Source organism: Astatotilapia calliptera, chromosome 6, assembly GCF_900246225.1.
Source record: "Astatotilapia calliptera chromosome 6, fAstCal1.2, whole genome shotgun sequence".
Taxonomy (NCBI): Eukaryota; Metazoa; Chordata; class Actinopteri; order Cichliformes; family Cichlidae; genus Astatotilapia; species Astatotilapia calliptera.
In genome coordinates, this window is record NC_039307.1 from 31,748,414 (window position 1) to 31,761,572 (window position 13,159).

Below are 13,159 nucleotides of genomic sequence, written 5' to 3' on the forward strand. Positions count from 1 at the left end.
TGTGCGTGTCCACTCTTCTCTATTTGTGTTATGCCCACTCACAGTTAGAGTTTGCCTCTGCTGTTTCATTTGTTTGAGATTATGACATCAGGTAGCTTCCTTGTATACCAGCATGAATAGAAAGCAGGAAAAAGCAGACAAACAGGTATCTTCTTATCGATGTGAAAGAATTACCACGTGAATGTTACTGATAGCTCCGAGGAGAATCAGAAAATGGTCCTCCCATATCTAAGTGGGTTATAATAATATGTCTCCACATCTCGGGTGACATATTAACAATAAAACATCTCTGATGGGTGTTGCAATGGCATGCCTGTCACAGCTTTGGTTATAGTAAGGGCCCCTCTTCCCCTCCAGGTAGGTAATTGTTCGTAGGTGAGAAAGAAAATCAGTAAATATTTGACGTGTAAATACACCTTTGTAATGAAAGCCTTAGGTTTCAGCACTTGGAGAAGTAATACAGTTGTATAAGCATTGTAAACGTGTAATCTTTCTCTGGACTGAAGACAGTGGATTGGTTGCAACAAGTTTTATACCTCCAATCCAAAACCTCATGGGGTGATGACACTCAATCTGCAAATGCTCACTTAGACCCCTAGTCCCCACCCTAACCCTAATTCTAACCTTGATTGGACAGGCATGAACTGCCAGCCTGAGGAAATAGGACATTTAAATGCTGTGGCTGTGGTATATAACATTCACACACAAACACACAAAAAGAAAGAGGAGGGAATGGAGGGATGGGATTCCAACCAATTACTGGCTTATTGTGGTTAACCACAGAAGTGTCTGATAAAAATGTCATGGGAAAATCCCCCCAGCAGGGAAAAGTTAATTGTTGATTCTAAACGACCTGTAGGTGTTAATGTGAGTGTAAATCCTTGTCTGCGCCGAGTTAACCCTCCCCATTTCTTTAATTGAATCTATGAAAAATGCCAACAATAAAACAGTTTGATAGGCATAAAAATATTATTTCTGCACCAACAGGATGATCTCCAAAGAGCCATCACCTGAAAATCTAGTGGATCTCTGCATGATGTGGAACTGTGGAGGACAAAAGAAAAAGTGGTGTTGCTTAAAAACTACCTGCAATAGATGAATAGTATCTGAAATTAAGAAATTAAAGAAATCTACCAAATACCTGAAATGAGAAGCCTCATTAGAAATGGTCTCAGAAGGTTAGCTGTCAAGGAAGGTTAACATGGAGCAAAGGCTGAGGTTGCCAAATTACAATTGTTACGCCTCTTATCAAGGAGTGAAATCAGATTTCAGAATTTTGAGTCAAACGGTCATGAACTTATGAGGCGTACAACAGTGACTGCTGCATTTCAAGCCAGTGATGTTGGGGATTTTGGCGAAATTGGATGGAACTACGAACATATACAAACAATACAATCTTATTGGTGATGGCTTTTGCTTTGGCATGACAATTGCCCCAAACACAATGCCAATTCAGTAAACATGTAGCTGTATGGGAAAACACACAGTGGAATACTATCAGTCATGGACTGGCTTCTCCAGAGCATGGAGCTCAAACTTATTGAAGCAGTGTGGAATCATCTGGACAGAGAACAGAACAAAAGGCAGCCAACACCCAAAGAAGAGCTTGGAATGTCCTTCAAGAAGCCTGGAAACTACTTAAAGAAGTTAGAAGAAAGCTACCTCATAGAGGTAATTAAAAAAAAGGGAAATAAGTTGTAATGCTAGTGATGTTTAATGCTTTATTATAGCACGTTAGCATGCTAATATTGGTGAATTACTAACAATAACACTTACAACAGAGTAGTACCTTTTGTTTTGTTATATTTTTTTTCAATATTTGAATGTTAATGTTCATAGTATAACTGAATAAAATCTTGATATGTTACGATAAAGATACTTAGTAAAATATGAAATTTAGCCTCATCTCTGCACACTGTCAGGCAATTTGTCAAAATGTTAGACAGACAGAACTTTCTATGTAGTTATCACACAATATAAAAATCATATGAAAAAAAGTGTTAAGATGTGGATTGTATTAAAATAAATATTACAGATGTCATGTAATTAATTTATCCTCAGTGCTTATTTTCTTAATATATTGTTTTATGTACTTTAATAATGAAGGTTTGTAAAGCAAGGCCACTTTTGACTCATAAACTAAGTGCTCAGCCAGACTGAAAAACAGGAAGTTAGTGTAGAGCTATTGTCGAGAAGGGAAATTATTTTACTGCTATTGTTAAATAATTGTCATTATTACCATTGCATTAATAATATAATCTGCAGCATGGATATTGCATTCAGAGGTTTAAACAGTGTCTCTTTCAGAAAGACTGAGTTGCAGGCTGACAGGAAGTTGTATGCAGAAGTGAAAGCAGGAAGTTATTTTGAGCAGCAGGCTAAGACGAGGCTTTAACAATGTAACAGATAGCTTTAAGAAGGCCTTAAGCAGTTATGACTATTTTATACACAATGCATATCTGTGCTTATTGAAGAGTTGGAGCTCGGTCAATTAATTGGGGGTCGGAAGCTTTGTTCGGCGCGATGTTCGGACAATCTATTGTGCAAGTGACTTGGAGCCATAGAAGGAATTGCAATACATGCTTACAAAACACTTATATATCAGATCATTTTATATTAAGGTTTTAGTAGAGGTTCTTGGTTAAAATATTTATTTAGTAGAAGACATACACATAGTCTCAGTGAGCTTCTGGTCTGGTAAAAGGTCAGAAGTGCGAGAGGTGACATCGAGGCTGAGTGAGGTCGTGACACACACACTTTAAATTAGATTTATTTAGAGGATGTTTGGCTGTAACTGCAAAATTGTCTTGGTAAAAGAGGAACCGTTTCTTGGTGTCTCGGCAAGAAAGAGGAATAGGATAAGAACTGAAAGGTACACAGAAAGTACCAAGCCATGAAAATAGAAGATGATTTTCTGGGTGAAAAGTCATGATGATGTTGATCTGATCTATGTATAAAATGTACCGGTGACGCATGAAGGGGCGTCAGTAAATCAAACCCTGATGCTATAAAATATCTGTTCATGCTTTGATTAAGTCGAAGACTACTTCCTGTCTGCGTACAGAGTTGTCTTCCCACGCGTGTATTCATTAAAATCATTGTTTGACCAAAGATCCTCTGGACCATGGGTGGTGTGTACTCTCCTTCCTCAATTTTGAATCTTAACATTTGGGGGCTTCGTCCGGTGGTTGAGGAGGGAGAATTGGAGGTTTAGATGGAGAAATTTGGTGGTCTTAGGTGGTCTGACGGGCAGACATGAATTCCAGTGGTCTAAGTGAGTGGGCATAAGCCGGCTTATCCAAAAGGTAAGGCACTACCTGTTGAATTATTTCCAAAGTGTGCCAAATTGGACATGACAAAATTTAAGTCTACTCACTGAAGTTACTGGTGGATGTCTGTTTTGATTTTGATGAAAATCTCATGAGTTGAAGCAGTTAGAGTTCTGCTAAGAAGAAATGAAAGCAGTTAAGAGTCTGATAAGAAAAGTTTAAATACTGGGTTGAAGTCCCAAAGAAATTGAGTTAGAGTCTCAAGTAGTTTGGTAGGGTATTTGGTCATTTTGTGGGTTAAAGTCCCGGTTGGTCATTAGGTCAGACCTTTGTGGGTCAATTTGTGGGTTAGAGTCCCCATTGTCCATCAGGGTCGATCTGCCTCAGTTATACACTTGTTTTGGGTGTTTTACTGTTGTTTCAAAGTATTATAAATTATTCTAGAACGGCAGTTCGAGTCTGCTAGGAAGCGCAGTGCTCAGAGGTAACGCTTGCCAATGTCAAGGACGCTTAGACATTGTCCTCGAAGAGGGATAGTCAGTTGGTCACTGTGGAGCTTGGGGCACTCCAGAATAACTAGGAGTTAGAGTCTCCTTACCGTTTGGAACGGTATCTGCGCTTTTTTGGACAGGAGAAGTTGGACTTCGGGCGTGTAACTTTAACCTAAAACTTCAAAGTTTGGGTTGGTTGACGCTTTTAAATTGAGTTAGGGATTTTAGAAATGAGGCCAGAAACAGTTAAAGTCTTGATACTGGTTAATTGGTCGCAAAAAACTCAGGGAGTTTATCCGCTGGGCGGTTATTTTAAATTTGTCGAAATTGGTTAGGCGCTAAAGCTGACAGATCTGACAGTAGTTGTAAATATAAGACGTCTTTGTAATATAAAAGATCTGTGTGAAAGGAGTCTGAGGCAATGCTGGAGCTATTTTTAGACGGTGTGTGTGTGAGTGAAAATGCAAATGAGTAAGCAGTGAACTGTTTAAGCCACAGTTGGTTTTACAAATACTGCTGCAAACATTGTTGAGTGTGTGTTTAAAATGCCATTTATGTTTATTAGAGGACTATAAATAAAGTTTTGAGTTGCCGTAGGGGATGTATAGTAATTGACTGAGTTTGGATGCAGATATATAAATATATTGAGTGCACTGTATATACTTGAGACGAACACATCACTTTCAGTAGTAACTTTTCTCCAGCATTAGTTGCTGGTGTGTTTTATTTTTAATTTCTTGTGTGTGCGGTGAGAATTAATGGAGGTTTCAATTTTTTGTTTGTTTGTTTTTTACTTGCTCTTTTTGATTATGACAAGCATGTCTAAAATACTCTTAGGAAATTGTGTTTTGAGTTATATTCTTCAACTCTAGTCACAGTTTAAGTGTGAATGCGGTGACTAGAAGGTTTTGAATGATGAATGAAGGTGTGAGAGGTATTTCTTTGGTGATGTAAAGTAGGAGGTTTTAAAGTTTGAAAGTGTTTTTAATTTAAGAGATGCATGAGTGATGTTATGAGAGTTTGAGTTTCTTTTTCTTCCAGTTTAAAACACATAAGTACATACACTTGGTACACCTGTTTACTCTTTGACTTTATTAAAACAGATGGTGTATTTGAGTTTGAATTTCAGTAATTGTATGTTGATATGGTAATTTAGTTTTATGTTAGGTGAAGGAGATGTCCATCTCTGCGTCTTGCAGGATCGAAAGTGAAAGTTGAAGGTTGTGATGTGAATGCTGTGAGTACTCGATTTGAATGATTCTGTGTGAGGTGTACAAAATACTAAATAATAATAACACTATGAAAGTTGATAGTAGAGTGAGTGCAAGGTGATGTGTGAACAGAGGAAGTCTGAGAGAGAAGTGTGTGCGTAGGCAAAATGCAGAGTGTGTGCGTGAAATAAGGGAGTATTGTTTTTACATCAAGGTTTAGTAGAACTAAAGTAGAACGTTACAAACAAACAGATAAATAAAGTAAAATGAAGAGAGAAAATAACTGACAATTACATTAATGAATAGAAAACACACATACACAAAGTGCCATAGGTGAAATTATTCTAGGAAGGAGTCAGAAGTGAGATAGTTTAATATAAGATGCAATGAAGGAAGCAGCTTACATTCCTTTAATTCCCAGAGCCAGTGTGTTCCCTCCCCTGCCCACTTGGGCCCCGTATCAGGCGAGTATGGAAGGCTGGATAGCCCATGACGGGTAAGATCCCACCTCGAAACCCAGGGACAACCTAAGGCAGGCACAGTCACGATTACTCTCGGCTTCAGTAAGAAGACGGGACCTGACGGGTAAGGCCGCTGGGCTGAGGCAGAGGGGGTAAGTGGCAAGTGGAGCCCTACCTTCTGGCTGAGGACAAGGAATGCTGCTATTTAAGGTAGGAAATCAGAATTTGGGTTAGTAAATTTGGGGAGGAGAAAATTGACTGTTTAAAGGCAAAATTATGAAGGAGTCTGACACACTGTAAAAGCACCATATGCAAATTCACACACACAAACAGAAAATGCATTAAACTTATAAAGACAAGACAAGCTCATGGAGGTTAATGCATAGACACTGATTAAACCTGGCTAAGAATACAAACATAGGCAATGAAGAACAGCTTGCTATTTTGTATGAATGATACAATGGTGTGAATGTTTAATAAAATACATTTGAGTTTGTAATTGAGGAATAGAATAAGCCATATGACAAAGGGAGTTATGAAAACGAAAAAGGGATTAAAGTAGTTTTAAAAAGAGTGACTTAGGAGTGCTCTCGTACTGAGTGATCAACACTAGTGATCACTGTTGGAAGAAATAAAATGATTTAATGAGTTGGGAATGTTTAAACATATGTTTCTGTTGTTACAGCTTCTTGAGAGATGACTCAGTATGCAAATTAGCTGGAGTGTGTGGTGACGAAGGAACTTCCTGAGTGTGTGTGTGACTGTGACTTTCAGGAAGAGGAAGCATAGCAGAGACGAGAAGTGCAGATTGGGGTAGGGAATTTATAGTTTAGTGATTATATGATGTCGTAAGGGGTCTTATGCTGAATTTAAGAGTATAAGGGGGTGATTTTTGTTTGCAAATTGTGTGGTTTTAATGAGACTTTCGGTGTATTGAGGAGGTGAAATTATGTGGTGGCAAATACTTGTGTGTTTAAGGTTGTTGAGGTTGTTGTGGTAATGGGTTGATTCGGTCAGTTAGGTTTGGGTTGTTGGTGTTTTTGTTTTAAATAGAGGGAGTTTTAGGAAACATGGACATGTCTAAAATTGGGCCCATTATTTTGTAACAGTGCACTTAAAGAAAACCTGTCAGGTGATTTTGTTTTGTTTTTATGAGCTAACAATCAGCTCTATTTTTTCCATTTTTGTTTTAAGCAGGCCTGGAACAGTGAATAACGGCGCTGAAAATTCTCGGGAAGAGCAAATATAAGGCGGCTTTCCAGATTACAATTGGCTGAGGAGAGCTACCTGTGGGGACTATTCAGGTCGTAAGTCCCTGTAAAAAGGATTTTATGCGAGTCAATCCAGTCCAAAAGCATAAAGAAATATTTTCCTATGGAAAATAAAAAATGACTGAGCTCATTTTGCTGAAGGTGGAGTATCTGATCGTGCGGGAAGCTCCACTATCAGCAAATACATGGTGTGACTGCATGTGAGTGAATGTGTGACTGAATGTGAGTGAGGATGAATTAATGTGGACAAACAATTTGCTTTTACCAGAAAAATTTTTGTTTTGTTGACTGGGGTTAGATTATGGGATTATAGTATATTGTTGGGAGAATGCCAAATGCTAAAGGGGAAATATTTTTTGATGTAACTCAGTCACCATTAATTGAAGAAACACATGACTGATAACTGTTCTGTTTTAAGTTTATTTTTATGACATAGATTGGATCATGAGTGGGGAAACTGAGCATGTTTAAGTTTTGTATAGTATCTTGACACATGAAATGTATCAAGATAAAGGGGGGTTTAGGGTTTAATAATTTAATTGTTTAATAATTTAGGATCATTTTAGGACCTTTTGGGTTTTTGATCATTTGGATATGGTAAAACTGAAACTGTTATTTTAAGTTAAGGTTAAAGGATTAAAAGTGAACTTGTCACGGTTTGCGAGGCAAGCCGTGTGGAGTTGTAGAAAAGGACCCAAAAGGCGGCAGCTCTGGTGCAGGTGAATATTTATTTACAACGGTGGGCACAAAACAGCACTGGTGGAAAAACAAGAAACCGGAAACCTAAACTGGGTAAGCTAATAACACAAACCAGAAACGAGACGCAGGGAGACCGAGGGGAAACAACACAGACGAACCAGCAACTACCATAACAGAAGACACAACTTAAATACACCCAGAGAACACAGGGAGATTACACACAGGTGGAGAACACAGGTGACACTGATAAACATAACGAGACAGGGCAGGAGTGAACACAACATTACGCATACTGACGAGAGACTGTCAAAGTAAAACAGGAAGTACACAGAGGTTCAGATAGGAGGAGAGAAAGCACGGGGAGAACACAGACATAACAGGCTGGGGGAAACATGGAATAAACACAAAGAGAGACGAGAGCTCATAAATACACAGAGGGGCACAAGGGGGTAAGAGTCACAAAGGGAAAAAACACTTAGGGAACACCACAATAGGACACCTGAGAAAACCTGGCCTAAATAAGGAGCGAAAATACAAGGAATCAAGAATACTGGGCCAACATGGCCCAGGACCATGACAGAACTGAATCCTGTTTAGAAGATACAATGCCGGTTTTCAAAGCTGTGAATAAATCTTAGAGGGAAAATTAGTGAGGGTTGAAGGAGTAGAACAGCTTTGATTTCTTTTTGATTTCTAGAAGTAGTGGTTATAATGTAGGCTTACACATACAGATATTACATAGGAGGTATTTTTAGGATAAAGGGGGAGCTTATAAATAGAAATGATTTTTATACATATTGCATTTTGTGCTTTTAAAGGAGTTGTGGCTCAAATTTGTCTCTGGAGGGTCACGAGCCTTTGGCTAGCGCTATGATTAGCCAATCTACTGTGAGGATAATATGAGTTCATGAAGGATTGCACACGCTTACAGACACAGAGTTAAGAAACACACATGACAGTATTGATTCCAGGCAAAAGGCCTTAAATTCATTTAGCTTTTAACTGAACTTAAAAGAAGGACCAAAGGGGAAGGAAAGCATATATTTTGGTTAAGTCTGATAAATTAGAATTAGAAGGTATTGTTACATTAAAGGGGGCAAATGAAATAAAAAGGCTATACCAAAATGGGTTATAACATAGGTAATGTGAGGTTAAAATGAAGTTAACACATAGGAATTGTTTCAAGGCAGCATTTAGCTATGATGAAATGTATACAGGAGTAATTGCTTATATGCTTAAACTTAATTGATTAAAGTGGTTGTTTTCTTTTAGAGTAGAGGAACTTGCAGCAGCGACAATTTGTGCACAGGATGTTGATGATCAGATAAGGGAAAAATAGAGCGAGCAACCGGACGTGAAAGCAGGGCTTAAAGAGTTCTAAAGGGATGAGTAACGTTGAAGAGTATACATAAATACAAGTTAATAAGTTAAGAAGATAATTAGGATCAGGCTTTTGATTAAAGAGTCCCAGATAGGATAAGTTAGGGAGATGCAGGAAAAGGTGTTTTGTTTCTTTTGCAGAAGATCGATCTCGGCGACCACAGGAGGGGCGAGGATCCTGGAGATCTCGAGGTTCGAGACCACCAGAGAAGGGTCTGCGTGAGGACACAATGTATTGTGACCTCTGGTGTTCCAGAGGTCAAAAGAGGGAGTGTCGAGAAGGGAAATTATTTTACTGCTATTGTTAAATAATTGTCATTATTACCATTGCATTAATAATATAATCTGCAGCATGGATATTGCATTCAGAGGTTTAAACAGTGTCTCTTTCAGAAAGACTGAGTTGCAGGCTGACAGGAAGTTGTATGCAGAAGTGAAAGCAGGAAGTTATTTTGAGCAGCAGGCTAAGACGAGGCTTTAACAATGTAACAGATAGCTTTAAGAAGGCCTTAAGCAGTTATGACTATTTTATACACAATGCATATCTGTGCTTATTGAAGAGTTGGAGCTCGGTCAATTAATTGGGGGTCGGAAGCTTTGTTCGGCGCGATGTTCGGACAATCTATTGTGCAAGTGACTTGGAGCCATAGAAGGAATTGCAATACATGCTTACAAAACACTTATATATCAGATCATTTTATATTAAGGTTTTAGTAGAGGTTCTTGGTTAAAATATTTATTTAGTAGAAGACATACACATAGTCTCAGTGAGCTTCTGGTCTGGTAAAAGGTCAGAAGTGCGAGAGGTGACATCGAGGCTGAGTGAGGTCGTGACACACACACTTTAAATTAGATTTATTTAGAGGATGTTTGGCTGTAACTGCAAAATTGTCTTGGTAAAAGAGGAACCGTTTCTTGGTGTCTCGGCAAGAAAGAGGAATAGGATAAGAACTGAAAGGTACACAGAAAGTACCAAGCCATGAAAATAGAAGATGATTTTCTGGGTGAAAAGTCATGATGATGTTGATCTGATCTATGTATAAAATGTACCGGTGACGCATGAAGGGGCGTCAGTAAATCAAACCCTGATGCTATAAAATATCTGTTCATGCTTTGATTAAGTCGAAGACTACTTCCTGTCTGCGTACAGAGTTGTCTTCCCACGCGTGTATTCATTAAAATCATTGTTTGACCAAAGATCCTCTGGACCATGGGTGGTGTGTACTCTCCTTCCTCAATTTTGAATCTTAACACTATACAAGTACATTAATAAATACAGGAAGCCAGACAGAAAAGAGGAACTTGTACCATATAAGGAGTCTTTGTATCAAAACTGTGTGACGTGTAAAGCAGGGTTTTAATAGTTTTGCAATTTTCATTAGTTTTTATTTTTATTTAGTTTTGACTTCAGATTTTATATCAGTTTTAATTCGTTTTTACCAATTGTTTGCTAGTTTAGTTTAGTTTTTTTTTTTTTTGAAAAACCTTAGTTTCAGTTTAGTTTTGATTAGTTTCAGTTATAGTTTTAGTTGTGTTTGCAATAATTAAGTGTAACAAAATCCCAGTTTCATCATATCAGTCATGCTCTTCTGCTTATCCTTGGGTATGTTGCTATTCCAGCTACCATATCCTGCACCCTGGACAGGTCAGCTGTCTGTCGCAGGGCTAACACGCAGAGACAGACAACTCACATTCCCACCTATAGGTTCTTTAAATAAATAAATAAATAAATAAATAAATTAATTAATTAATTAGGGCAGATGAACAACCATTGATACCAGGCAACTATAAAATGTATATCTTGGCCCCAATGAGACTATTAACTTTTGCAGCATCGGGTGTTCGTAATTTTGGTTCAAGTGAATTGATAAACTTTTTGAAGGCAATTGACTCACACAGTTGTGTAGATGTCCCCGTCCTGTTGTCTCGGGATGCATCACGCTGCCTTGCCTGGGGTTAGCTTCTGTTTTCTGGGGATGAGGGTTGAGTGTGCTCCCTTACCTTCTCAAGGTAAGCTAGGTTAGCCTTCTTGTGTGAGCTTTTCAAGTGCACTTTAAGGTTTGTGGGATTTTTTTCCCTTTAGAAATGTCCCTCATAATTTGTCTCTTTCCACTACAATTATGCTTTATCCAAAACACAGTCATATTCAAAGTAATCCCAAATTGGACTTTGGTGCTTTCTCCCGACTTTTCCTGACATGAATCTGCGTGTGGACAGAGCAGCAACACAGACGACTTGACTAATGTACTGCCACCTGCTGGCATAATGAGACACAGCAAGAAAAAAACCTGGAAACTAAACTTCATTTTCACCCTTGACTATTGTATGACACACACACATCAACGAAAACTAAACACATTTTTGCTATAAATTCAGTTAATTTTAGTTAGTTTTGTGAACACTCATTACAGTTTTAGTTAGTTTTCCTTTTTTCGCAAAGTCTCGTTTTTATTTTTATTTCTGTTAACGAAAATGTTTTTTCACTTCTAGTTTTCGTTATTTCGTTAGTTTTCGTTAACGATAATAACCTTGGTGTAAAGTACCAAAATAACACCTATATGTGAGACGTTTTTAAATTCTAATGTTAGAGTTTCTGCAACTCGCTTTTGGGGCTCTCTCTTCCGGAAGATGATTGAATAAAAAGAAATATAAATGTTTTGACCACTATGAGTCGGTTTTCTCTGTTCTATCAAGGGGATAAAAGAATTGGGTTTTAATATTTGGTGTTTCCGCCTGGTTCCCTTTGCAACAGAGAGAACAAACGTGGCCGAAGGTTGGATCTGATATGAGGCGAACATGAGATTTAAAGATTTAAAGGTAGGCACAAACCTGTTCAAAGAAAAAGCAAATCTGTGCATATTGGATGAATTCAAAAAAATTTGGGTTAGCAAACCTGGGAAAGAGAAAACTGACTGCTTAAGTGGGAAAATTGTGAAAAGAAACATATACAGAAAATGTATTAACCTTACTAACACTTACAAATACAAGAGAGCTCATGAAGATTGGACAGCATCTTGAGCATGTGAGTCTGTTTATCATCTTGTCCAAGTCACTTAGTGTGAAAGGGAAAAAGCGATTAAAGCTTAAAGTAGTTTTTAGAATACTGAATTAGAAGTGCTCTTGTACAGATTGATCAAAACAAGTGATTGCTGTAGAAATAAAATAAGATAATTCAATAATGTGGTAATGTTTAAATTAGAGATGGCACGATACCACTTTTTTATGTCCGATACGATATCATAAATTTGGATATCTGCCGATACCGATATGAATCTGACACAGTGTTTTTTAATCAATAAAACAGTTTTTTAAATATCTTGCTGCATTTTGTATAAATTCATACTCAAGTTTAAATAGACAACACTAAAGCTATTCTGTTATACCTGTGTGTAAAAAATACACTGCACCCAAAATATTTCATAGTTCAGCAATACTGATCAATCTAATAAACTTAAACCTACTCCATCCTTCCTATTCTGGTATTTTAAAGAGTACTTAGCAGAAATATTAAGCAACCTAACTAATAGGGTTGCAAACTCCCAGCAAAAAATAAAATAAAATAGGGAACCACCCTCCACCTCATGATGCTTAATCGACGTAATCAACTTTAATTTGATGCAGTGTGAAAAAAAAATGCACAGAAATCAATTATTTTTCAAGAATAATTAAATAGATTCAACACCTTTCTTCAACAGAACTGCAGACTGCACAGATGGTATCTTCCCAGAGGAAAAAGTAATATAGCTTACTAGGGTATATTAGACTTAACAGCAGACAGTAATGAACTTCTATACATTTTACATCAGATTAAAACTTTGGGTGTAAGATTCAGATAATTATTTATTAAAAGCTAGACATTTTAAATGAGAATAAGAAAGAAAAGTATGTCTTTGTGCCCCTTTTCCCTGTTAATGCCCTATCGGCCCCCCTGGCTAAACTTTGCTAGATCCGCCCCTGCACAGTTACCAGCTGTCAGCTATGTAGAAAAAGATCCTCGAGTAGAAAGTAATATTAAATAAATTCTAACAACAGCTTATCAAGCTTAAATGTGCTGCTGTTGTTCAGCCGCTGGTTTCCTCTTTCTGGTGCGAAGTGGGCGAAAAACAAACAAGAGAGACGGACTCGTGACAGAAAAGCCGATCAGCTGATCATTAAGCAGTTTCACGATTGAAGTAGCAGCAAGAAGAGGGAGGGGGAGAGAAGAGGCAGTCGCTCCATATATCGGTTGTTAAGCTTAACGTGGGAATGCTTTACAAACATTCAGAGATGAACTTACACACTTGCTTTACCTCTCTCTGGGATAACTTCCTCGGAGATGAAATGCTGGTTTGGTAGCGAGGCTACAAACCAGCATTTCATACAAATACACGCAGTGCT